Source organism: Pseudophryne corroboree, chromosome 2 (assembly GCF_028390025.1).
Source record: "Pseudophryne corroboree isolate aPseCor3 chromosome 2, aPseCor3.hap2, whole genome shotgun sequence".
Lineage (NCBI taxonomy): Eukaryota > Metazoa > Chordata > Amphibia > Anura > Myobatrachidae > Pseudophryne > Pseudophryne corroboree.
The window spans coordinates 985,225,856-985,253,832 of NC_086445.1; the positions used below are offsets into that span (position 1 = coordinate 985,225,856).

Consider the following 27,977-nt stretch of genomic DNA (forward strand, 5'->3'; position numbering starts at 1 on the left):
ATAAAAACAAAGCTATTTCCTGTAATTCTCCTACACAACAGACAAGAGTTCTTGTTTGTCTTATAATTTGGTTTCCAGAGACTCAATGCATATATTTAAATACCATGAAGCATTTGTCCAAAATGTATGATCATGTGACCTCCAGTATCATCAATTGATCAAAGAGGTCGCATCACATTATAGTACACCATATCATCCCTTACACACTATTCTCAAATCTTGTCCTAATCACGTGGCTTAGATGACACTCACACATAATATTATTCCTCACTCTATATACCTTTTCACATTTGTCTATACAATTTTTCATGGAGAGTCTTAGGGTGATTATTAATATCTCTCCCCTACATCATATATTTTTTCTTCATTTTCTTTTAAAAAATTTTTTCCTTTAATATTTTTTTCACTTCACCTGGTTTTGCTTTGTTGCACACTTGTCAGGAATCTCATAATGGAAATCATGTCCCATTATGGTATCACCTAGTACTTATTTATTTATTTATTTATTTATTTCATCATTAATGAATATAGGTCCTTACATAACCTTGTATATGTTCATGACACATGGTATTGTGTTTTATATATAATCAGACACACCATCACACAATTCACAGTTGTGAGATATCACGTAAGTTAGACATTAGCATAAATAAATTCATACAATAAGACAAATCTACAGTAAATATGTAATAGTCCAACATACGGTTAAACCAATAGAACTAATATAGAACCACGCTCTCTATGTACCCCATCTGTCTCACCCCTGTCTGTCTACCCCTCCCCTTTAGAATGTAAGCTCTCACGAGCAGGGCCCTCTTCCGCTCATGTGCTTACCCTTTTCTTACTTTAATAATCTTCAGCTGCACCAAATCCAGCAGTCTTCTGCCACCTGATACTTATTCCAGTGTCATCTGCTGATGTAGCTTTGTTTATTCACCCTGTACTTGTCTTATATTGTCTTCAACTGTAAGTTGCTGTTTTCCTGTTTGATTATTTGTTTATGTACTCTGTAATTGGGCGTTGCGGAACTCTTGTGGCGCCATATCAATAAAGGATAATAATAATAATAATAATAATAATATAGGAACACTATTAATATACAAACCTATATTGAAATATTTTGATCACTAACCAAAGGGAGTTATGACCATACACAGAGTAGAAATGAGATAAAAAAACAAAATTATTAAAATTAAAATTAATATAACAAAAATTCCAAAATTATGAAATACATAATAATAGCCTTACATGTATACCGCCAAAAATGGGTTATAGTCATTTTTTCAACTATAGTACCGTGTATTATGTAATCACTCTTGTTCTGTTATATTCCTTGTTTAAGGATATTGAAAGCAATTTAAGCATTTTAATAAACAAATAAGTGACAATCCATTTAATCAGGTATATAGCAAATAAATGTCTTCACAATTGAAAGGACAGTAATCCGGCTACTGGTGCCGCAATCCATACACATTAACTATGTGCACGCATTAATTTTAACAGCACTAAACACGGAGTGGAAAACAAGAGATCGATTACTTTCCCCTGTTCGGCTACTCGGGGAACAATTAACCTGATGGATGAGCAGTGCTCGGTTTGCGGAATTGCTCTGACTGGTCAGTTTGAAAATTAACAGACACATACCCCTTACATAAACTCAGCAGACCCGGCAGTCGGCTCGGCTCCATGATTAAGCTACGGGCGAAATGCGCATTGGAGTGAGGCGCTGAGCCCCGTTCTTTCCGCTCCTGTTAAACACTGTTAATCATGTTATGTGTCATGAATATGTAATAAGTTATCTAATGAAAGTATGCAAAGACTAACAGAAGCTCTGTGCATTATGAGAACGCTCTAAATGCATGCAGCACGTGCAGACTGTCAGTTTGTGATACCTTTCCACTCAGCACAACGTATGTGCATCCAATACACCAACAGTAGGCATAAAGGCTTAATATTAGAAATCAATTTTAGTCCTATCTGATAATACACTGGCAGTATTGATTTATCTGCATATAATTACACAGTGGTGGCGATTTGGAGTGTGTACCTCATGATTGTATAGAGGAAAGATCTAATAGCCAAGTTGCCATATAATAGTATCATTATATCTGCGACCGTTTGATGCAGATTTGCATACCTATAAATTAAGTCTTCATAGCCCTGCATGAGCTAGTGGGAGATACTGTGGCAATTGTGAATGGGATAACGGCGTATCCCCATATCACAAGATATTTGTCACAACTGAGGGCCTGAGCTGACGGGAGGCAGCCTCAGTTGTAGGGGCTGAGATGTACCGGAACCTGGGAGGTTGTATCAGACCCCTGGACATGGAAGTAACATGAATAATAACTGCCCGAAGGCGTGACCACGACAACTTGGATAAAAGTCAATGATGTTTATTATGACAACTCCGCAACACAGCAGCAGTAAAAGAAAACGTAAAAGTCAGCAAAGAATAAATACAGTTCCTGGGTACTACAGGATGGCAGGAGCCACAGGGCACTGGTAGTGTGAGATAGTTCTTATGATCTTCTAGATGGAAAGTCCTTACCAGGCCCGACTGTAGCAATGGAGATAACCCAGGATTGTGCCAGCTGGTGTTCCAGGAAAAGCTGGGTTGCTGAAGATAAAACAGCTGCTGTGGATACTGGCTGGAACCAGACTGTTGTTAGCACAGAGTGGATACTGGCTGGAACCAGTTAAATAATAAATGAACTTGGGAGCGATGAAATATGAACTGAAATGTAGAACTTGAGAGCGGAGAAATAATAATACCGGTGGAGAGTGGTAAAGTGTAGAAAGGACACCGGCCCTTTAAGGGAAGCTGTACTCTGCTGGAAGCTGAGCTGGAAGCAGGTAATGTTGTAGCTGGAAACAGATGAATCCACAATGGATTGGAGAGTCAGGCTACACCGCAGGTGGAATGCTGGTGCGGGTCTCTATGGTGGAAGTCTTGAAACAGGAGCTGGAACCTGGAAGACAATCACAGGAGAGAGACAAACAGGAACTAGGTTTGACAACCAAAGCACTGACGCCTTCCTTGCTCAGGCACAGTGTATTTATACCTGCAGCAAGGAAGGGATTGGCTAGGCAATTATGCAGATTATCAATACTGAGAACAGATTGGTGGAAATGATCAGCTGACAGAATCCAAGATGGCTGCGCCCATGCAGACACTTGGAGGGAAGTTTGGTTTGTAATCCATGTGGTAATGAAAACAGTAATGGCGGCGCCGGCCACCGGAGACAGGAGGCGCCAGGCTGACAGATGCACATCCAACCACGCGGACACAGCGGAGGCCGCGGCTGACGTAATCGCCACTCAGACACTCTGCATGCAGAAGTTCAGGGACGGCGGCGGAGGCCGCGGGAGACGCCATGCCAGGTGTAATATGGCGTTTACTGTGACAGCGTCCCAGAGTGACAGGAGAGGATACAGGAATGTACACATCAGGATAACAGATGGAATCCGGTCCTGGAGCGCTGAGCCAGCCTTAGGAGGCATCTGATGGGTAAGAAATGGCGTCCAGATACCCGGATCGTGACAATATTGTCTTTATAGACGCACTGATTTGGGATTATGCTCTGCATTTAAAAGCACAGAGGAGTGAATGAGCAACCCATCTGTTACAATATTGCCACAGTGATCTGCTCAATCAATTTGTAGCAGTGTAGGATTGAACATAATACATTGTATCAACCTCACCACACTGTATGAGTAAAATACACTATTGAACTAAATAGGACAGTTGAACTGCACTAGATTTATAATTGCATACTATTTATTTCATGTTTAGTGATCTATATATTTTCTATCCGTAATTACCTCACAACCACACAATCGGATTGGTGTATAAGAGGAGGGAGGAGATCACGAATAGATCACTTTATGATATATTTAGAGAATTAGAATTAACACATCATTTTAGTTAAGACACAATAATACTAATGATATTTGGATCAAATATTTAAATAATAACAGGAGGAATATCGGGTGCTCCAACGCCAGATTTTATTATTTCATTTCTTTCTATCTCTGTATTTTAATATTTCGCTTTTTATAGTTTAGTGGGGAGATTATATTTTATGATACCAATAAAAGTTACGTTTTAAAAATTTTTGATATTTATCGACTAAGTGCACCACACAACTACCTTCCTTTTTTCTCCTTTCGGTAAGTCTGGAGCTACTCAGAAACTGCTAAAAAATTTCTATTCGCAATTCTGCTAATCTTTCGTTCGCAATTCTGCTAAGCTAAGATACACTCCCAGAGGGCGGCGGCTTAGCATGTGCAATGCTGCTAAAAGCAGCTAGCGAGCGAACAACTCGGAATGAGGGCCAGTAGTGCGACTGAAAAGCTTCGCTAGACCTTGTGTTAAACTACATCGTCCGTTGTGAAAGTACGTTGCGCGTGCACATTGCGCCGCATGCGCAGAAGTGCCTTTTTTTGCATCATCGCTGCGCAGCGAACATTTTCAGCTAGCGATCAACTCGGAATGACCCCCATTGTTAGACAGTGGATCATTCTGCTCAGGGGCGTAAGTTAATACCAGAAGCCCGGAGGCGAAAAAGTTTATATTGCCCCCCCCCCCGCCCCTTCCTTCGGCCCAGGTCTGGTATACACACACAGCCACACATTTTACCACTTATACACACATAGCCACATATATACACACACAAAGCCACATATCTACGTACTCACAACCACATATACACACACACATCTACACAAATACATATATACACACATGCACACACGCACACACACACACACACACACACACACACACACACACACACACAGCCACATTGACACACAATGTCCCCATCCTGACACTCTCCTCCGTCAGTTACCTCTTCTCACCATTGCCAGGCAGCCGGAGTGTCAGCATGCAGGAGAAGGGCAGCGTCGCTGTGGGGCAGGAGCCGATGCCGGGCAGCTTCACTGTGGGGCGGGCGCCGGGCAGCCGTGGGGTCATCATGTTGAAGCCGGAGCTGGGCAGCTGTGCCGTCAGGGGGGCGGGAGTTGGCCAGACGCGGTAACATCATGCGGGAGCCGCCGGAGTCGGTCAGCCGCACTTGTCAGAGGGCGGGAGCTGGGCTGTCATGCTGGAGACTGCAGCCGCAGCCGAACAGTCGCACTGTCAGAAGCAATGGAGAAGGTGCCCCCTTCACTGCTGGAGCCCGGCGGCAACCGACTCCATTGCCTCCCTGACTTCCGCCACTGACTCTGCTGTCTGTCTCCGTTCCCAGCACTAGAGGCAGCTTCCCTGCTCTAGTATTTTCCCTCCTAGTGTCAGCTCAGTGCAGTAGGAGGTGCTTAGTGCACAGTCTGAGAGAGTTCTTCCTGGGAGAGACAACTGCACTGATGTGCAGCTTCTGCTCTCCTGTGTGTGTGACCTTGTCTACCCCGCAGCCGCACCCTGTGTGTATACAGCCGCATCCTGTGTGTACTGAGACGCTGTGTTACCGCTGTACTGCTTCACATGTATACTGTGAGTTCCTGCTGCTGCAGAACATCTTCTATATACTACAAGCTGTTATCTCTGTTATCTGAATAAACCAATCATCCTGGTTAAAGCCGTTGTGTGGACTAACATCCCTATCTAACACCACAACAATTATAACACGCATTGGTGCAGGAGAGGTGCACACTGCGCTCTCCTCCCCTCAAGCAGCAGCGGCGCGATGAACAGCAACGGAGGGAGGGAGCGGCGGCCCGGCGGCAGTGGGTACGGCGTACCCACGGCTAAATTCTTAAGGGTACGCCATACCCACCCGTACCCGCCCACTTGCACCGCTTACCATAGTCCATCACACGCTCTTGTGTGCAGTACTGAGTACAACTCACGTAGCTATCAATGTTCTGGAGAGGGCGGCCATTTTCTTGTAACGCACATACATCATTTTCTTCTCCCCAGTGTGTCCATGGTGGGCAGAAAGTGATGACAACAGACCCAGGCCTCAGGGAGGCTGCTGGACTCTTTATGGAGTTGGGGAGATCACCGCTATCTCATTTCAGGGCCAGATGTACTAAGCCTTGAAAAGTGATAAATATCACGGTGATAAAGTACCAGCCAATCGGCTCCCAACTGTAATTTTTCAAACACAGTCAGTGACATGGTAGTTAGGAGCTGATTGGCTGGCAGTTTATCACTGTGAAATTTATCACTTTTCAGGCTTAGTACATCTCCCCCCTTGGGAGAGCTGGTAAGTATGCTATACTATGGATTGGTGTAACACAAGAGCTGGAATGCTAAGCCTACGTTCCTCTGAAGTCCTGGGAACCACTCTTCACTTTTTCATGTCTGTAAGCCCTTTCTTACGCTAGTACTAATTACACAGGTGACAGAAGTCTGTGCTGCGCCACAGCTCGTAAACTTCTCACAGAACATATGTTTTTTTACAGTGTAAGCGATTTTCTCAGCTCAGTTACCTTGTAATCATTCTGAGCAAGTGACACAATAAAGCTTCAAAGCCTGCAGACCTGAAAAAGAACAGAATATCATGTATTTAATTCCGCCTTTTCAGGTTTTTTATTACAGATTTTTATTATTAAAGAAAGTAAAATGTTTTTCTTAAACTGAAAACGTACTACAGTATATTGGGGGTCATTCTGAGTTGATTGCTAGCTGCCGTTGTTCGCAGCATAGCGATCAGGCTAAAAATCGGCACTTCTGCGCATGCGTACGGGCCGCAGTACGCACGCGCGAAGTACTTTCACACAAAACAATGCAGTTTTACACAAGGGCGAGCAGCGCTTTTCTGTCGCTCTGCTGATCAGTGAGTGATTGACAGGAAGTGGGTGTTTCTGGGTGGTAACTTACCGGTTTCCGGGAGTGTGCTAAAACGCAGGCGTGACAGGTGAAAACGCAGGCGTGCCTGGGGAAACAGGGGGGGCTGGCTGGCCGAACGCAGGGCGTGTTTGTGACGTCAAAGCAGGAACTAAACAGACTGAAGTGATCGCAAGGAAGGAGTAGGTCTGGAGCTACTCAGAAACGGCTTGAAAATTTTTACGAGCAGTTCTGCTAATCTTTCGTTTGCACTTCTGCTAAGCTAAGATAAACTCCCAGAGGGCGTCGGCTTAGCGTTTGCACTTCTGCTAAAAGCAGCTAGCGAGCGATCAACTCGGAATGAGAGCCCTTGTGTTTAAAGCTGCTGCTTTCTGGGTGTAAACACCGTGGAGATGATATAGTACAAATAATAGGATTTTAATTGCCTACCGGTAAATCCTTTTCTCGTAGTCCGTAGAGGATACTGGGGTCCACATTAGTACCATGGGGTATAGACGGGTCCACTAGGAGCCTTGGGCACTTTAGGAAATTAATAGTGTGCACTGGCTCCTCCCTTTATGCCCCTTCTACCAGACTCAGTCTAGAAACTGTGCCCGAGGAGACGGACATACCGTGAGAGAAGGATAGGTAAGGATAGTGTTGAGATTCCGAACCAGCACACACAACTAGAGGAAAGCCATTCTAACCAAACCTGAAACAGGAACAGCAACAGCTAAACCAACATTACTTAACCAAGTAACAGTGCAGAAACGAAGCACCGGGCGGGCGCCCAGCATCCTCTACGGACTACGAGAAAAGGATTTACTGGTAGGTAATTAAAATCCTATTTTCTCTTACGTCCTAGAAGATACTGGGGTCCACACAGCGGTGCAAGTATGTGGGTACGCTCGGGTACGGAGTACCCTTAAGAATTTGGCAGCGGGTACGCAGTACCACCTGCCACACACTTTGCCATTACCACAATTATAATGTGTCACAAAGCAACAAGACCATGGTGCTTGGCAGCATGACGGCTCCTCCCACTTTGTCAGGGTTACTGGGAGTGTGACAGTGGATGTATTTTCCTGTTATAATGGAGGCATTACTATCAGGGGTGTATCTAGTGGTCTGAACGCCCCTGGCAAAGTAAAGAACTGGTGCCCCCCACCTCCCCCACCCAGGAACACAGAGGAGGGAGTTACAGATAGGCTGAGGTCAGGGACACTGAGGGAGAATTACAGAGAGGGTGCGGGTAGGGACAAGGAGGTGGAGGGCTTACAGGGAGGCTGAGGTAAGGGACACTGAGGGGCAATTACAGGGAGGGTGTGGGCAGGGACACTGAGGGGGAATTACGGGGAGGGTACAGGCAGGGACACTGAGGTGGAATTACAGAAGGGTGTGGGCAGGGACACTGAGCGGGGTGGAGTCACAGGAAGATGGAGGCCAGGGACACTAAGGGGGAATTACAGGGTGAGTTTGAGTAGGGAAAATGAGAGGAAGGGGCTACAGGGAGGATGAGGTCAGGGATTCTGAGGGGCAAATACAGGGAGGGTGTGGGAAGGAACACTGAGAGGGGAGTCACAGGGAAGCTGAGGTCAGGAACACTGAGGGAGAATTACAGGGAGGGTGCAGGCAGGGACACTGAGAAGGAATTACAAGGGGTGTGCAGGCAGGGACACTGAGATGGAATTATGGGAAGGGTGCAGGCAGGAACACTGAGGAGCAGTGCTGTAACTAGACATTTTAGCGCCGTGTGCAAGAAACAGCCTCAGCGCCCCCCCCCACCATATTTAAAATAGGGACAGTGAGCCAAAACTATAGGGGTGCGCCAAAACTATAGGGGTGTGGCTTTATGTGTTAGGGGCGTGGCAACAAAATAATACCAATTCATATTACACTGCACAGTGGTCTCCATTAATCAAATGACGCCACTTACACACATTACTCCAGGTAGAGCCCCTATTACACATTACGGCAGGCGGAGCTCCCTTTTACACATTACAGCAGGCACAGCTCTCTTTTACACATTATGGCAGGCAGAGCTCCCTTTTACACATTACGGCAGGCAGAGCTCCCTTTTACACATTACGGGGATAATTCCGAGTTGATTGCAGTATCAAATTTGTTAGCAGTTGGGCAAAACCATTTGCACTGCAGGTGTGGCAGATATAACATTTGCAGGGAGAGTTAGATTTGGGTGGGGTGTGTTCAAACTGAAATCTAAATTACAGTGTAAAAATAAAGCAGTCAGTATTTACCTTGCACATAAACAGAATAACCCACCCAAATCTAACTCTCTCTGCAAATGTTATATGTTGCACACCTGCAGTGCACATGGTTTTGCCCAACTGCTAACAAATTAGCAACTTGGAATTACCCCCTACATGCGGTTCTCTGTCCTATGTCATTCTACCCCCTGGCATGGGTGGCACTGCCGGGCAGCGCCCCCCTCTTGGCCGGCGCCCCTGGCAAGTGCCATCCTGGCCAATAGGAAGATACACCCCTGATTACTATATATTGTTATTAAATTGGGGGCATACTATATATTTCTATTATACTGGAGGTATCACTATATATTTCTATCATACTGGAGGCATTACTATACTGTATACTTTTAGCCTTGGCTCCAGATTCCCCCCCCAAAAAGGGGCTGTGTCGTGTGGCCACGCCGCTAGTGTCATGTAGCCACTCCCACTAGCAGCATGTGGCCACGCCCCCTCACAACACATGACCATGCCAATTTTTCGGCACTCAGTACCACTAAGAAAATATTGCTACTTGCACCACTGGGTCCACATTAGTACCATGGGGATGTACCAAAGCTCCCAAACCGGGTGGGAGAGTGCTGAGGGTCCTGCTGACCAAATCGAAGGTCGTCAGAGGCCAAAATATCGAACTTGTTGAACTTAGCAAACGTGTTCGAACCAGTAGCTGCTCGGCAGAGCTGTAAAGCCGAGACACCCCGGGCAGCCGCCCAGGAAGAACGCACCGACCTAGTAGAGTGGGCATGTACAGATCTAGGAACCGGCAAACCTGCCATAGAGTAAGCATGCTGGATAGTAAGCTTGATCCAGCGAGCAATAGACTGCATGGAAGCAGGACACCCAATTTTATTGGGATCATAGAGTACAAACAGCGAATCCGATTTTCTGTGATGAGCTGTCCGTTTGACATAGATTTTCAAAGCTGCCCCCGCACTACATCCAGGGACTTGGAACTGGAAGAGGTGTCAGTAAGCACCAGAACCACAATAGGCTGGTTGATATGAAACACAGACACCACCTTTGGAAATTGCTGACGAGGTCTGAGTTCAGCTCTATCTTCATGAAAAATCAAATAGGGGCTCTTGTGAGACAACGCACCAATTCTGACACACGTCTTGCCGAAGCCAAGGCCAGCAATGTAACGGTCTTCCACGTAAGAAACTTTACATCAACCTCCTGTAAAGGCTCAAACCATTCAGATTGTAGAAACTGCAACACCACGTTGAGATCCCAAGGTGCCGTGGGAGGCATAAAGGGTGGCTGGATGTGCAGAACCCCTTTCAAGAACATCTGAACCTCAGGGAGGGACGCCAACTGTCTTTGGAAGAAAATGGACAAGGCCGAGATCTGGACCTTTAAGGAACCCAGGCATAGGCCCACATCCACTCCTGACTGCAGAAAAAGTGGAAAACGACCCAGCTGAAATGCCACCGTAGGGAATTTCCTGTTTTCACACCAAGACACATACGTCCTCCAAATCCGGTGGTATTGTTTAGACGTTATCCCTTTTCTAGCTTGGATCAGGGTAGGAATTACCCTGTCCGGAATGCCTTTCCGAGTTAAATTTGATGCTCAACCGCCATGCCGTCAAACGTAGCCGCTGTAAGTCTTGATAGACGAATGCCCCCTGTTGCAGAAGATCCTCTTGAAGAGGTAGAGGCCAAGATCCTCCAGCAGCACAATACCGCCTGAGTTTCTTGTTGAGACGAGAGGACATCATGTCGATTTGTGGAATTCCCCACCGATGTGTCACGCACCTGAACACCTCCGGGTAAAGGACCCACTCTCCTGGGTGGAGGTCGTGTCTGCTGAGGAAGTCTGCTTCCCAGTTGTCTACTCCTGGAATGAAGACCGCCGACAATGCCACAGCGTGTCTTTTTGCCCAGAGGAGAATCCATGTTACCTCTGACATTGCTGCTCTGCTTTTTGTTCCGCCCTGTCGGTTTATGTACGTTACTGCGGTCACATTGTCCGACTGAACCTGGATTGCCTGATCTTGAAGAAGATGGGCTGCCTGCAGAAGGGTGTTGTATATGGCCCTTAGTTCCAGAATGTTGATTGGAAAAATGGTTTCCTGATTTGACCATTTTCCTTGGAAGTGTGCCCCCTGGGTGACTGCTTCCCAACCTCTTAGGCTTGCATCTGTGGTTAGCAGAATCCAATTTTGAATCCCGAACCTTCGACCCTCGGTCAGGTGAGAAGTCTGGAGCCACCACAGAAGAGAAATCCTGGCTTTTGGCGACAGACAAATCCTCTGGTGCATGTGTAAATGCTATCCGGACCATTTGTCCAACAGGTGGCTACCATCTTTCCCAGAAGGCGAATGCAGAGATGCACCGATATCCGGGTTTGTTTTAGAACATCCCGCACCATCGACTGGATCACCACTGCCTTTTTCAATGGAAGGAACACCTTCTGTACCTCCGTATCCAGTATCATCCCCAGGAACGGAAGCCTCCGAGTTGGTTCCAGGTGAGATTTTGGTCGGTTCAGAATCCACCCGAGATCCCAGAGTAGTCGAGTTGAGAGGGCAATGTTGTCCAACAACCGCTCCCTGGATGGTGCTTTTATCAGCAGATCATCCAGGTACGGAATAATCCAAGCACAAGCAATAGTGGGTCTCTGGGCCACCCTCGCAGCTGTGTACAGAGATTTGAGAGTTGTCTCAATCTTGCGGTCTTACGCATCTTTTAAGGAGGCTGCCCCCGGGACCGGTAAAACTATCTTACGTGATAATCTAGATACCGATGCGTCAACAATCGGTGGGTTTTCCCATTTTTTTCTATCGTCCTGAGGAAAAGGGAAAGATGTCAGTAACCTTTTAGGGATCTGAAACTTGTTGGGTTATTTTGTTTCTGTGCAGGGTAAATACTGGCTGCTTTATTTTTAAACTGCAATTTAGATTTCAGTTTGAACACACCCCACCGAAATCTAACTCTCTCTGCACATTTTATATTTGCCCACCCTTCAGTGCACATGGGGGGTCATTCCGAGTTGATCGCTCGCTAGCAGTTTTTAGCAGCTGTGCAAACGCATAGTCGCCGCCCACGGGGGAGTGTATTTTTGCTTTGCAGGAGTGTGAACGCCTGTGCAGCAGAGCGCCTGCAAACACATTTTGTGCAAAACAAGACCAGCCCTGTAATTCCTTATCCTGTGCGATGAGTGACACGGTAATGACGTCAGATTTCCGTCCAGCAAACGTCCGGCCACACCTGCGTTTTTCCAAACACTCCCAGAAAATGGTCAGTTGACACCCATAAACGCCATCTTTCTGTCAATCTCCTTGCGTTCGGCTGTGCGATTGGATTCGTCACTAGAACCAGTGCAAAACCACAAAGGACTTCGTACCAGTATGACGCGAGTGTGCATTGCGGTGCATACGCAAGCGCAGATTAGCCGTTTTTTTCAATGATCGCTACGCAGCGAACAATGGCTGCCAGCGATCAACTCTGAATGACCCCCATGGTTTTGCCCAACTGCTAACATATTTGCTGCTGCTATCAACTGTGAATTAGGCCCTTCATTCCTTAGATGCAGGGAAAGTAGCAGAGGATTTATTTTTTACATTAAAATAAGATTCCTCATCGTCCTCTGTCGCTTTGTCAGGAATGTGCAGGACATCTCTAATAGCCTCTATCAGGGCCTGTATTCCCTGTGACAAAGCTGCACCCCCCCCCCCCTCCCAAGTCCACCTCACCCTCCTCAAAGTCTGATACATCATCATCAGTATCAGTCTACAGGATCTGGGCCAGTGTACACTTTTGTGGACAAATGGCAGGGGTCTGAGACGATGGGATGACCACTGAATCTCTATTCATCAGGTCATCTACAGACTGGCTTAAGTATTGTGTCTCCTTCTCATTTTGGGATAATTTATGTGAAATAGTTGAGATCATCCCTTTTATTGAATCCAACCATACTGGTTCGGACCCACTAGCCTGAGAATGTGTACTATCCTGAGTACATTGTAGGGATCCCCCTGAGTGAGAAAAACACTCTGCTGTGCATGAAACACACTCCTTTGACATAGTAAAATGTAAAAGAACACACACACACACACACACACACACACACACACACACACACACACACACACACACACACACACACACACACACACACACACGATGAATAAGTTAAAAGCACAGTTAACCCACACAGAGCCCCCTAGGGAGACACAGAGCCAGCCACACAGCGCCCCTACATCTAATTACAAGGTTAGCTGGGTCGCAAACTAAGCCATCTTAATAATGGCTCAGTATTCTAATACTACTCCCCCCCTTTGCTATGAGCCCCTGGTACCGCTGAGGCAAGCTGGAGTCCTTGTGGAGGGGCTGCGCTCAGTGCTTAAAGTGGTCCTAGAGAGGTGGTGGAACCTCACCCCCTCCCCACAGCGCCCATGTAATGAAGGTATTGCGCGTGCCGTAGGCGCGCACAGCAAAAATGTGGGCATGGTCTCGAAAAGACAAGGGGCGTGGCCAAGAAAAGAAAGGGCCGTGGTCACACAATAGTAATAATGCCCACAGTAGTAGTACCCAGTGGTCGATGTGGACATTTTGAAGTGGGGGTATGGACAAGTGAAGGTTGTCATTATGTGCGCGCAGAAGGCGCGCGCACTCTGGAAAAGGGGGTGTGGCCACTCAAAAGGGGGCATGTACTTCAGTGTAATTTATCACACTATATACACATTATGCACCACAATAGTAGGACTCCTTACTGGTGCCCCTTTCACATTATACCACACAGTATGAGCCAAAATTCACATTATAGCAAACAGTATGAGCTGAAATTCACATTATAGCACATGGTATGAGCCGAAATTCACATTGTAGAGTGACAGAGACACAGGGAGAGTGACAGCAGGGACAGCAGGGACATGAAAGTGACAGAGAGACAGCAAGGGTATACAGTAGGGACTAGGGAGAGAGAAAGGCAGCAGGGTAAGATTACCTGTTTATCAGCGGCGGTGGTCTGCGGTGCAGTGGATGAGGAGGCGGTGGGCCTCGGAGATACTGCGGAGGAGGAGGCTGTGGGCGTGCAGAGGTGTGAGGGTGGCAAAGGATGCTGAGGGCGACTGCAGCGGATCTGGAACCAGGCTGGCTTTATTATCCCCCAGTGGTAATGCCCCTGCAGTTATGACCCCAGTAGTTTAGCCCCCATGTAGTTTGCCCCCAGTAATTAGCCCCGTTAGTAATGCCCCCAGTAGTTTGCCTCCTTGTAGTTTAGCCCCTGTAGTTATGCCCCCTTGTAGTTTGCCCCCTTGTAGTTTAGCCCCAGTAGTAATGCCTCCAAGTAGTAATGCCCCCAGTAGTTTACTCCCTTTGTAGTAATGCCCCAGTAGTAATGCCCCCTTGTAGTTTGACCCCAGTAGTAAAGCCCCCCAATAGTTAGCCCCAGTAGAAGCGCCGCTACACGTATGAGAAAAAACACACACACACCATACTCACCGATCCCCGCTCTCACGTCCCACCACTGCAGTCCTCTGGGTGTCCGCTCCTCGGCACACATCGGATTAGGTGAGCCGAAGGAGGTGGACCTGCATTCCATCTCCAAGTGGAACTGGCGGAAGGCAGTTCCGCCCCGTTCCGGCTCACTTTAACCCCTGGCTGCACTTCCCTGCCAGTCTGTCTGTGTAGAGCTGCAGAGGGAAAATGGCGCTGGTGAGCTGCTGGGTCCGCTCATAGTGAAGCCCCGCCCCCATAATGGCGCGCAGTCTTCCCGTTTTTTTTATACTGGCTGAGGTATGCATGATGCTTAGCAGTGGGTTAGAACACCTGTAAGCTAGTTTGCCAGTGTGGGTAATGTAAGTAGTGGCTCAGCGCACCCCTCACAGCGGAACACACGCACACAGCATGTCATCCTGAGCCCTGGAGTGCAGCCTGCCAGGCAGCACTGCGCTCCACACCCTTATGCCGCCATTTCAGCCGGTGACCCGCTAACCGGGACACCGGCCACATACTCACCACTCTTCTTACTACTGGCTCTGTTAGGGGTGGCGGCGTGCTGCGGGCCCGTACGCTCTCCGTGGTGGGGATTGCGAATAGAACCATCAGGAGCTCAGTGTCCTGTCAGCTGGGAACGGGACCATTAACCCTGGAGGAGGTTGGGCCGTCCCACCCCCTCCCACCCCTAAGTCCCAGGAAGCAGACAGGCTATTGCCAAACAGCACTGTCTGAAAATAAACAGAAAAAATAAATGTAGAAAACTCTTCAGGAGCTTCCCTAAGCGTGACCGGCTCCTCCGGGCACATTTTCTAAACTGAGTCTGGTAGGAGGGGCATAGAGGGCGGAGCCAGTACACACTATTGATTTCTTAAAGTGCCCAAGGCTCCTAGTGGACCCGTCTATACCCCATGGTACTAATGTGGACCTCAGTATCCTCTACGACGTAAGAGAAAAAGGGATATAAAAACTCTGAAAATATAAAACTGTACATTACAGATTGTGCACAGACAGTGAGCCTAATTCAGACCTGATTGTAGATCAATTTCTTTGACATGCGGGGGAACGCCCAGCACAGGGCAAGTCTGCTCGGCATGTCGGATCCAGAGTGGGTTTCAGCAGGGGTGTATCTAGGGGTCCGAGGGCCCCTGGCAAGGTAAGAGGCTGGCGCCCCCCCTACACACATTTGGAATAAGGTGTGAGTATTGGAAATGGGGCATGGTCTTGTGGGGGAAGGGCGTGGACACAACAGTACTTCCAATTCAAATTATGCCACACAGTAGTGTCCCTTACTCGCATTACACCGCACAGTAGTGTCTCATATTCACGTTACACCATACCTCCCCCCTTACCCACCTTTCCCACAGCTTGACCTTAACCTGCCCCCCCCCAAAGCCTCTTCAGTGGTGCCTAACCCTAACCCACCCTTTCTAATCTCCCTCCCTGCAGCCTAACCCTAACCCTCCCGCCCTCACAGCCTAACACTAACCCTCCCACGCTGCTTGCCAGTGGAGACTTTGGCACCAACTCGATCCGGATTTTGGCATTCTGCATTGCTATCTATGTTGGGATGCCAGCATCAGCATTCAGAGCAATTTCGGGATTCTGGCGTCAGCTTTCCTACCTCTGGGATGCCAAACGCCGGCATCTTGACTGCATCCCGAATGAAATGCTAATGAGCTGCTGTGAGATGAGCCTCAAATGGACCCAGCCATTAACCAAACACCATTAGTTGGATGGTAGAAGTGCTTCCTGTTAGAAGAAACATCAGGGTGCCATCACTTCCAAGATAAAATGATCAATTATACAATTAACTGATATACATTTCCTTGAAATAGGTAAGATATGTATTTTCTTTATTACACTCAACAAGTTAAAGTTTTCGCTTACTTACTACTTACTTACATCTAACATGCATGAAAATCGTGGATAATGCAGAAGAGAGAAAACACCAATTTCTGCGCAATTAACACTCCGAGTGCAGCCTAGTTTTAAACAAGGGATTCACCAAAGACCCAGAAAACAAGTGCACAATACAGACTGAATAAAACCATAGGCGCAAAACAGAGAAGTAACATGCAAAAAATGGCAACACCACAACCTTGAATGTCTTCTTAATGGGTGTTAGTGTTGCTTCCTTGTTATTAGAAAATCCATTCCAGATATTGACCTCAAAAGAAAAGGATATATAGTGCAATACCGTTTGATAAAGAATATCCCAATTTTTTATTATTAGTATTCCACTCACATGAAGACAAATATAAACTTGCATATATGAAAATCCACAATGTGGACACGGCCAATCCTCCTTCACGTTATTCTTTGGATCAATACCTCGGAAGAAATTTATTTAGTGCAACACTGTGAGATTTTTTAACACAGTTTTAATTTTTTAAAAATACACTCACATTTAATAAAAAGAATTAAAGCATTAAAACATGGGAATTTTTTGGTCCTCACAAACAATGGAAATGAGTCCCAGCAGTCCACATCAGAGGTCAGGTTCCAGTTCCACCCCTCATGAATGTCCACGATAAAAGTCCACAATAAAAAGCACCTTGCTTAACGCGTTTCGGACCTCCAAAGTTTGGTCCTTCCTCAGATGCTTTTACAACTTACCCGGACGGCACCAATTGGACTCTCCACTTTGGACCCTAAACATCAACGGTGAGACTAGAGAAAACCCTATCTGCATGAGAAAGCTTGCACGGTGTGCTTAAAAAGGGACTTAGCAAAGCTGCTACTCACCTACAACCATATCTGTGGACCATATCTGGAGAGAATCCTAGCCTGGGGTATGATATACTTCTCCTAAGGGGACTAGTGAATGTCTTGTGACCCATGAATTGATTTGATCAAGATGATTTTATATGCCAGACATCTTATGTGTTTTTAGTAATTCTATTAAATTTGTATATTAATTCAACCTAAAACCTACCGTCCTTTTATATTCATTTATAATTATTTATTAATTATTTTTTAATTGTTGGATTATTATTAGAGGGATATACCCTTATTAACAACAGAGCGCAGGTGTTTTCTATTTTTTTCTGAGGTCAGATACAGTGTTGACTACGGTGCGAGTCAGATACAGTGTGGGTCAGATACTGGGCAGGTTACAGTGTGGGTTGGGTACAGTGCAGGTTGGATACAGTCCAGATCAGTTACAGTGTGAGCATGTCCTTTTCATCTGGTGGTGCCTGTGAGGATGATGATGATGGTTCGGGCGCTGCAGCATACACAGTGCTCTTTCAGTGCCTTTATTGTCTTGCTTGTGTAGTAGTAGTAGTAGCACAGCAGCAGCCTCTTGGAGGATGCAGCAGCAGCCAGCAGGTATCCATTAGCTAAGAGCCATGAGAATTGTCCCTCTCAGCCAATCAGTGGTCAGCCCATTGATTTCAATAGGGCTTTTGAAATTGGCTCCCGAATCCAAAACTAGAGATGTGCACCGGACATTTTTCGGGTTTTGTGTTTTGGTTTTGGATTCGGTTCCGCGGCCGTGTTTTGGATTCGGACGCGTTTTGGCAAAACCTCCCTGAAATTTTTTGTCGGATTCGGGTGTGTTTTGGATTCGGGTGTTTTTTTACAAAAACACCTCAAAAACAGCTTAAATCATAGAATTTGGGGGTCATTTTGATCCCATAGTATTATTAACCTCAATAACCATAATTTCCACTCATTTCCAGTCTATTCTGAACACCTCACACCTCACAATATTATTTTTAGTCCTAAAATTTGCACCGAGGTCGCTGGATGGCTAAGCTAAGCGACCCAAGTGGCCGACACAAACACCTGGCCCATCTAGGAGTGGCACTGCAGTGTCAGACATGTCACAACTGAGGGCCTGAGCTGACGGAAGGCAGCCTCAGTTGTAGGGGCTGAGATGTACCGGAACCTGGGAGGTTGTATCAGACCCCTGGACATGTAAGTAACATGAAGAGAAACCGCCCGAAGGCGTGACCACGACAACTTGAGTAAAAGTCAATGATATTTATTTATGACAAACTCCATGCATCACAGTAGCAGTAAAAAGTAACATAAAAATCAGCAGAGAAATAATAATACAGTTCCTGGGTACTACAGGGTGGCAGGGGCCACAGAGCTCTGGTGGTATGAGACAGTTCTTATTATCTGCAAGTTGGAAAGTCCTTACCAGGCTCAACTGTAGCAATGAGGAAAGCCCAGGGTCGTACCAGCTGGTGTTCCAGGGAAAGCTGGACTGCTGTAGATAAAATGCTGCTGTGGGTACTGGTTAGAACCAGACAGGTGTTGGCACGGAGTGGATACTGGCTGGAACCAGTTAAATAATAAATAAAGCTTGAGAGTGATGCAATGTAGATGAAATGTAGAATTTGAGAGCGGAGAAATAATAATACCGGTGGAGAGTGGTAAACTGCAGAAAGGACACCGGCCCTTTAAGAGAAGCTGTACACTGCTGGAAGCTGAGCTGGAAGCAGGTGATGTTGTAGCTGGAAACAGGTGAGTCCAGAACGGATGGGAGAGTCAGGCTACACCGCAGATGGAATGCTGGTGCGGGTCTCTATAGCAGAAGTCTGGAGACAGGAGCTGGAACCTGGAAGACATTCACAGAAGAGAGACAAACTGGAACTAGGTTTGACAACCAAAGCACTGACGCCTTCCTTGCTCAGGCACAACCTATTTATACCTGCAGCAAGGAAGGCATTGGCTAGGCAATTATGCAAATTAATAATACTGACAACGGATTGGTAGGAAAGATCAGCTGACAGAATCCAAGATGGCTGCGCCCATGCAGACACTTGGAGGGAAGTTTGGATTGTAATCCATGTGGTCTGGAAAACAGTAATGGCGGCGCCGGCCACCGGAGACAGGAGACGTCAGGCTGACAGATGCACATCTGACCACGCGGACACAGCGGAGGCCGCGGCTGACGTAATCGCCACTCTGAATGCAGAAGCTCAGGGACGGCGGCGGAGGCCGCGGGAGACGCCATGCCAGATGTAAAAGGCGTTACTGTGACTGCGTCCAGAGAGACAGGAGAGGATGCGGGAATGTGCACATCAGGATGACAGATGGGATCCGGTCCTGGAGCGCTGAGCCAGCCTTAGAAGGCATCTGATAGGTAAGAAATGGCGTCCAGATACCCGGATCGTGACAGCACCCCCCCTTTAGGAGTGGCCCCAGGACACTTCTTTGGCTTTTGAGGAAACTTGGAATGGAATCTCCGGACCAAGGCAGGAGCATGGACATCAGAAGCATTGGTCCAAGAACGTTCCTCAGGGCCATAACCCTTCCAGTCAATAAGATACTGAAGTTGACCGTAACGGTGACGTGAGTCCAGGATCTTGGCTACTTCATACTCAATGCCTCGTTGAGTTTGGACTTTCGGAGTTGGAGGAAGTGAGGAATGAAACCGATTCAAGATTAGCGGTTTCAACAGGGAAACATGGAATGTCCTGGGTATTTTTAAGAAGGGAGGCAACTGGAGTCTGTAAGCAACAGGATTGATGACTTGGTCAATTTTAAAAGGACCGATGTAGCGAGGTGCAAACTTCATACTGGGAACTCTTAACCTCAAATTCTTTGTGGATAACCATACCCGATCACCCACCTTGAGAGCAGGAACTGCTCGACGCTTCTTATCCGCAAACTTCTTGTACCTGAACGATGCCTTGAGCAGAGCTGATCGTACGCTCTTCCAGATATTGGCAAACTGATGCAAGGTGATATCCACTGCGGGAACAGAAGTTGCTGGAAGCGGTTGGAACTCAGGGACTTTAGGGTGGAATCCAAAGTTGGTGAAGAATGGTGTTGAGGAAGATGAAGAATGATACTGGTTGTTATGACAGAACTCGGCCCAGGGAAGTAATTGAACCCAGTCATCTTGAGAGGAGGACACATAGATGCGGAGGAAGGACTCCAAGTCCTGATTCACCCTCTCAGTTTGACCATTGGTCTGAGGATGGTAAGCCGTGGAAAACTTTAGCTTGACTTGGAGGGCTTGACATAAACTTCGCCAGAATTTGGCTGTGAATTGAACTCCTCGATCTGAGATAATTTCTTCTGGAAGACCGTGGAGTCGAAAGATCTCTTGTATGAATACTTGAGCCAACTTGGAAGCTGACGGAAGACCGGTGAGAGGAATGAAGTGTGCCATCTTGGTGAACCGGTCAACTACCACCCAGATGGTATTAAACTTGTTGCACATGGGCAAATCTGTAATAAAATCCATCGACAAATGGGTCCATGGTCGACGGGGAACAGATAGTGGAACCAGTTGCCCCGCAGGCGACTGGCGGGATACTTTATGTTGAGCACACTTTGGGCAAGATGCAATAAACTCCAAAACGTCCTTTTTCAGAGTTGGCCACCAATAGGACCTAGAGATAAACTCCAGGGTTTTTTGGATACCTGTATGTCCGGCAAAGCGGGAAGCATGGGCCCAATGCATGAGCTTCTTCCTTAGTGTCGGCTTCACAAAACTTTTCCCTGATGGGGGCGTAGAGTCCATCCCTACCGTGGAGAATGCCAACGGATTTATAATAGGATGCTTGTCTGAAGACTCTGACTCATTTTCTTGCTCCCATGAGCGGGAAAGGGCATCGGCCTTGCGATTCTGAGAGCCCGGGCAGAACTGGAGTTTAAAGTCGAACCTGGAAAAGAAAAGTGCCCATCTGGCCTGACGAGGGTTGAGACATTGTGCGCCTTTCAGATATAGAAGGTTCTTGTGGTCTGTAAGGATGGTGATTGAATGAGAAGCTCCCTCCAACAGATATCTCCACTCCTCTAGAGCGAGCTTGATGGCTAGCAACTCCTGGTCGCCAATGGCATAGTTGCGTTCCGCTGGGGAGAACTTCCGTGAGAAGAAACTGCAAGGATGTAAATAGCCATCTTTAGCCCTCTGAGATAACACCGCTCCTACTCCAACGGAGGAGGCATCCACCTCTAGGATGAAAGGAGAGTCGATGTCAGGCTGTTTCAGGACAGGCGCAGAGATGAACCTCTGTTTTAAAAGATGAAAAGCTTGCATGGCTTCTTCAGACCACTTGGACGGGTTAGCACCCTTCTTGGTGAAAGCAGTAATAGGCGCCACAATGGTGGAAAAGTCTCGTATAAACTTTCGGTAATAATTGGCGAACCCTAAGAACCTCTGGACCCCTTTGAGGGTTAAGGGTACTGGCCAATTCTGGATTGCTTGTAGTTTCTCAGGATCCATCTCTAGTCCGGAACCGGACACAATGTACCCTAGAAACGGAATGGACTTGACTTCAAAGACGCATTTCTCTAATTTGCAATAGAGATGATTGACACGGAGACGGGACAGAACCTCCTTTACCCAAAAACGATGTTCCTCTAAATTGTTGGCAAAAATGAGGATATCATCTAGATAGACCACGACATGACGGTATAGAATGTCTCTGAAGATCTCATTGACGAAATGCTGGAAGACAGCTGGAGCATTGCTCAATCCGAAGGGCATGACGAGGTACTCATAATGTCCGTCACGGGTGTTAAATGCGGTCTTCCACTCGTCACCCTCACGGATCCGGATGAGATTGTATGCACCTCTCAAGTCCAGCTTTGTAAAGATGGTAGCTCCGCTAACTCTGTCAAAGAGCTCAGTAATCAGGGGTAAAGGATAGCGGTTCTTGATGGTAATGTCGTTCAAACCTCTGTAGTCGATGCACGGCCGCAGACCACCATCTTTCTTTTTTACAAAAAAGAAGCCTGCGCCGGCTGGAGAAGAAGAAGGTCGAATGAACCCCTTTGCTAGGTTCTCTTTAATGTATTCCTCCATAGAATGCGTCTCGGGCAGAGACAACGGATAAGTTCGGCCTCGAGGTGGAACCTTCCCTGGAACGAGATCAATCGGGCAGTCCCATTCTCTATGAGGAGGAAGGATATCAGCAGAAGCTTTACTGAACACATCCGTGAAATCTTGATATGGAGGAGGTGGAACATCAGACGACCTGGGGGAGGAAGAACAGACAGGCAACACTTTAAACAAACATGTCTCAGCACAGGAGGGACCCCATGCCAGGATTTGCGTAGTCGTCCAATCAATTGTAGGATTGTGAAGACGGAGCCATGGAAGGCCCAGGACCACAGGATGTGTGGCTCTTGGAATCACTAAAAGTGAAATAAGTTCGGAATGAAGAACTCCCACTCTCAGACGAACTGGTAGAGTCCTTAGAGCAATAACTGTATCAAAAATTTTACTGCCATCCACGGCAGTTAAGGAAAAGGAGGAAGGAAGTCTCTCGGTGGGTAGGGACCACCGTTTAACATAGGCTTCGGTAATAAAGTTCCCAGCTGCTCCGGAATCCAGGAGGGCAATGACGTTCTGATAACGTTGAGCAACTTGAAGCGAGACTGGGAGATTACAATCTTGAGGAGATGGAGAGGAGATCATTACTCCTAGCCGGCCCTCTCCTTGGCGAGCTAGGATTTGGAGTTTTCCCGGACGTTTGGGACAGGCATTAATAGTGTGAGACGGAGCTGCACAATACAGACAGAGAGACTCAGAGAGACGTCTTCGGCGCTCAGCAGGAGTTAAACGGGAACGGCCAATTTGCATGGGTTCATCTTTAGTTGGTGACAGTTGGCGAGGAGGAGGAGCAGAAGATTTTGGAGCAGATGATCTTCCACGCTCAGTTGCTCTCTCTCTGAAACGTAAGTCAACTTTTGTACAAAGTGAGATTAGCTCATCTAACTTGGAGGGTAAGTCTCTGGTAGCTAACTCATCTTTAATACGCTCGGATAAACCATGCCAGAATGCAGCATACAGGGCCTCGTCGTTCCATGCCAGTTCAGACGCCAGGATCTGGAACTGTATAAGATATTGTCCTACAGTATGTGATCCCTGGCGTAAGCGGAGAATCTCAGACGAAGCTGAAGTTACCCGGCCTGGCTCGTCGAAGATGCGCCTGAATGTTGACACGAATGCAGTGTAAGAAGATAGCAGGGTGTCGGACCTCTCCCATAACGGTGATGCCCAGTCAAGGGCTGAGCCACTGAGAAGTGAGATGATGTAGGCAATTTTTGTACGGTCACTGGGAAAATTGCCAGGTTGTAGCTCAAACTGAATCTCACACTGGTTGAGAAATCCCCTGCAGAATCTTGGAGATCCGTCAAATTTTGCTGGCGTTGGAAGATGAAGACGTGGAGCAGAAACGGGTAAGGTGGGTGGGGTTATAGTTGGAGTCACTGTGGTTGACGCCCCAGATGCGCCTGATCCACGGAGAGTTGTCTGAATCCCATCCAGCCGAGTAGAGAGATCCTGGAGACAGCGGATGATGTGGCCCTGTGCAGCCTCCTGATGTTCAAGTCGGGCTGCCAGTTCTTGCATCGGCCTGGCCGCTTGATCCTGGTCTCCGGCTGGATTCATTTGGTCAGTGCTTACTGTCACAACTGAGGGCCTGAGCTGACGGAAGGCAGCCTCAGTTGTAGGGGCTGAGATGTACCGGAACCTGGGAGGTTGTATCAGACCCCTGGACATGTAAGTAACATGAAGAGAAACCGCCCGAAGGCGTGACCACGACAACTTGAGTAAAAGTCAATGATATTTATTTATGACAAACTCCATGCATCACAGTAGCAGTAAAAAGTAACATAAAAATCAGCAGAGAAATAATAATACAGTTCCTGGGTACTACAGGGTGGTAGGGGCCACAGAGCTCTGGTGGTATGAGACAGTTCTTATTATCTGCAAGTTGGAAAGTCCTTACCAGGCTCAACTGTAGCAATGAGGAAAGCCCAGGGTCGTACCAGCTGGTGTTCCAGGGAAAGCTGGACTGCTGTAGATAAAATGCTGCTGTGGGTACTGGTTAGAACCAGACAGGTGTTGGCACGGAGTGGATACTGGCTGGAACCAGTTAAATAATAAATAAAGCTTGAGAGCGATGCAATGTAGATGAAATGTAGAATTTGAGAGCGGAGAAATAATAATACCGGTGGAGAGTGGTAAACTGCAGAAAGGACACCGGCCCTTTAAGAGAAGCTGTACACTGCTGGAAGCAGGTGATGTTGTAGCTGGAAACAGGTGAGTCCAGAACGGATGGGAGAGTCAGGCTACACCGCAGATGGAATGCTGGTGCGGGTCTCTATAGCAGAAGTCTGGAGACAGGAGCTGGAACCTGGAAGACATTCACAGAAGAGAGACAAACTGGAACTAGGTTTGACAACCAAAGCACTGACGCCTTCCTTGCTCAGGCACAACCTATTTATACCTGCAGCAAGGAAGGCATTGGCTAGGCAATTATGCAAATTAATAATACTGACAACGGATTGGTAGGAAAGATCAGCTGACAGAATCCAAGATGGCTGCGCCCATGCAGACACTTGGAGGGAAGTTTGGATTGTAATCCATGTGGTCTGGAAAACAGTAATGGCGGCGCCGGCCACCGGAGACAGGAGACGTCAGGCTGACAGATGCACATCCGACCACGCGGACACAGCGGAGGCCGCGGCTGACGTAATCGCCACTCTGAATGCAGAAGCTCAGGGACGGCGGCGGAGGCCGCGGGAGACGCCATGCCAGATGTAAAAGGCGTTACTGTGACTGCGTCCAGAGAGACAGGAGAGGATGCGGGAATGTGCACATCAGGATGACAGATGGGATCCGGTCCTGGAGCGCTGAGCCAGCCTTAGAAGGCATCTGATAGGTAAGAAATGGCGTCCAGATACCCGGATCGTGACAAGACAGGATGGCACTTCAAAAAATAGTCCCCAAACAGCACGATGCAAAGAAAAAAAGAGGTGCACCAAGGTCGCTGTGTGACTAAGCTAAGCGACCCAAGTGGCCGACACAAACACCTGGCCCATCTAGGAGTGGCACTGCAGTGTCAGACAGGATGGCAGATTTAAAAAATAGTCCCCAAACAGCACATGATGCAAAGAAAAAAAGAGGTGCAATGAGGTAGCTGTGTGACTAAGCTAAGCGACCCAAGTGGCCGACACAAACACCTGGCCCATCTAGGAGTGGCACTGCAGTGTCAGACAGGATGGCAGATTAAAAAAATAGTCCCCAAACAGCACATGATGCACAGAAAAAAAGAGGTGCACCAAGGTCGCTGTGTGACTAAGCTAAGCGACCCAAGTTGCCGACACAAACACCTGGCCCATCTAGGAGTGGCACTGCAGTGTCAGACAGGATGGCAGATTTAAAAAATAGTCCCCAAACAGCACATGATGCAAAGATAAATTAAAGAAAATAGAGGTGCAAGATGGAATTGTCCTTGGGCCCTCCCACCCACCCTTATGTTGTATAAACAGGACATGTACACTTTAACAAACCCATCATTTCAGCGACAGGGTCTGCCACACGACTGTGACTGAAATGACTGGTTGGTTTGGGCCCCCACCAAAAAAGAAGCAATCAATCTCTCCTTGCACAAACTGGCTCTACAGAGGCAAGATGTCCACCTCCTCCTCATCGTCCGATTCCTCACCCCTTTCACTGTGTACATCCCCCTCCTCACAGAGTATTAATTCGTCCCCACTGGAATCCACCATCTCAGGTCCCTGTGTACTTTCTGGAGGCAATTGCTGGTGAATGTCTCCACGGAGGAATTGATTATAATTCATTTTGATGAACATCATCTTCTCCACATTTTGTGGAAGTAACCTTGTACGCCGATTGCTGACAAGGTGACCGGCTGCACTAAACACTCTTTCGGAGTACACACTGGAGGGGGGCAACTTAGGTAAAATAAAGCCAGTTTTGTGCAAGGGCCTCCAAATTGCCTCTTTTTCCTGCCAGTATACGTACGGACTGTCTGACGTGCCTACTTGGATGCGGTCACTCATATAATCCTCCACCATTCTTTCAATGGTGACAGAATCATATGCAGTGACAGTAGACGACATGTCAGTAATCGTTGGCAGGTCCTTCAGTCCAGACGAGATGTCAGCACTCGCTCCAGACTGCCCTGCATCACCGCCAGCGGGTGGGCTTGGAATTCTTAGCCTTTTCCTCGCAGCCCCAGTTGCGGGAGAATGTGAAGGAGGAGCTGTTGACGGGTCACGTTCCGCTTGACTTGACAATTTTCTCACCAGCAGGTCTTTGAACCTCTGCAGACTTGTGTCTGCCGGGAAGAGAGATACAACGTAGGTTTTAAATCTAGGATCGAGCACGGTGGCCAACATGTAGTGCTCTGATTTCAACAGAATGACCACCCGTGAATCCTTGTTAAGCGATTTAAGGGCTCCATCCACAAGTCCCACATGCCTAGCGGAATCGCTCTGTTTTAGCTCCTCCTTCAATCTCTCCAGCTTCTTCTGCAAAAGCCTGATGAGGGGAATGACCTGACTCAGGCTGGCAGTGTCTGAACTGACTTCACGTGTGGCAAGTTCAAAGGGTTGCAGAACCTTGCACAACGTTGAAATCATTCTCCACTGCACTTGAGTCAGGTGCATTCCCCCTCCTTTGCCTGTATCGTAGGTAGCTGTATAGGCTTGAATGGCCTTTTGCTGCTCCTCCATCCTCTGAAGCATATAGAGGGTTGAATTCCACCTTGTTACTAATACCACCTCTTGCTTCAGATGATGGCGGGGCAGGTTCAGGAGTGTTTGCTGGTGCTCCAGTCTTCGGCACGCGGTGGCTGAATGCCGAAAGTGGCCCGCAATTCTTCGGGCCACTGACAGCATCTCTTGCACGCCCCTATCGTTTTTTAAATAATTCTGCACCACCAAATTCAATGTATGTGCAAAACATGGGACGTGCTGGAATTTGCCCACATGTAATGCACGCACAATATTGGTGGCATTGTCCGATGTCACAAATCCCCAGGAGAGTCCAATTGGGGTAAGCCATTCTGCGATGATGTTCCTCAGTTTCCGTAAGAGGTTGTCAGCTGTGTGCCTCTTATGGAAAGCGGTGATACAAAGCGTAGCCTGCCTAGGAAGGAGTTGGCGTTTGCGAGATGCTGCTACTGGTGCCGCCGCTGCTGTTCTTGCTGCGGGAGGCAATACATCTACCCAGTGGGCTGTCACAGTCATATAGTCCTGAGTCTGCCCTGCTCCACTTGTCCACATGTCCGTGGTTAAGTGGACATTGTGTACAACTGCATTTTTTGGGACACTGGTGACTCTTTTTCTGACATCTGTGTACATTCTCGGTATCGCCTGCCTAGAGAAATGGAACCTAGATGGTATTTGGTACCGGGGACACACTACCTCAAGCAATTCTCTAGTTCCCTGTGAATTAATGCTGGATACCGGACACACGTTTAACACCACCGAAGTTGCCAAGACCTGAGTTATCCGCTTTGCAGCAGAATGACTGCTGTGATATGTCATCTTCCTCGCAAAGGACTGTTGGACAGTCAATTGCTTACTGGAAGTAGTACAAGTGGTCTTCCGACTTCCCCTCTGGGATGACGATCGACTCCTAGCAGCAACAACAGCAGCGCCAGCAGCAATAGGCGTTACACTCAAGGATGCATCGGAGGAATTCCAGGCAGGAGAGGACTCGTCAGACTTGACAGTGACATGGCCTGCAGGACTTTTGGCTTTCCTGTA

The 27,977-nt window shown here is 47.5% G+C and overlaps 1 long non-coding RNA gene across 1 annotated transcript in view; it reads right to left on the reverse strand.

Annotated features, from left to right (window-relative positions):
* Positions 1-2,473: 2,473 nt before the first annotated feature.
* The window catches only part of LOC134987462 (uncharacterized), a 32,132-nt gene continuing 6,628 nt past the window's right edge, over positions 2,474-27,977 (reverse strand). Inside the window, exons 2-3 of the long non-coding RNA XR_010193118.1 lie at positions 6,436-6,486; positions 2,474-2,972 (exon numbers count right to left, since the gene is read on the reverse strand). This is a non-coding gene — a long non-coding RNA (uncharacterized LOC134987462). The remainder of the gene's footprint in view (positions 2,973-6,435; positions 6,487-27,977) is intronic.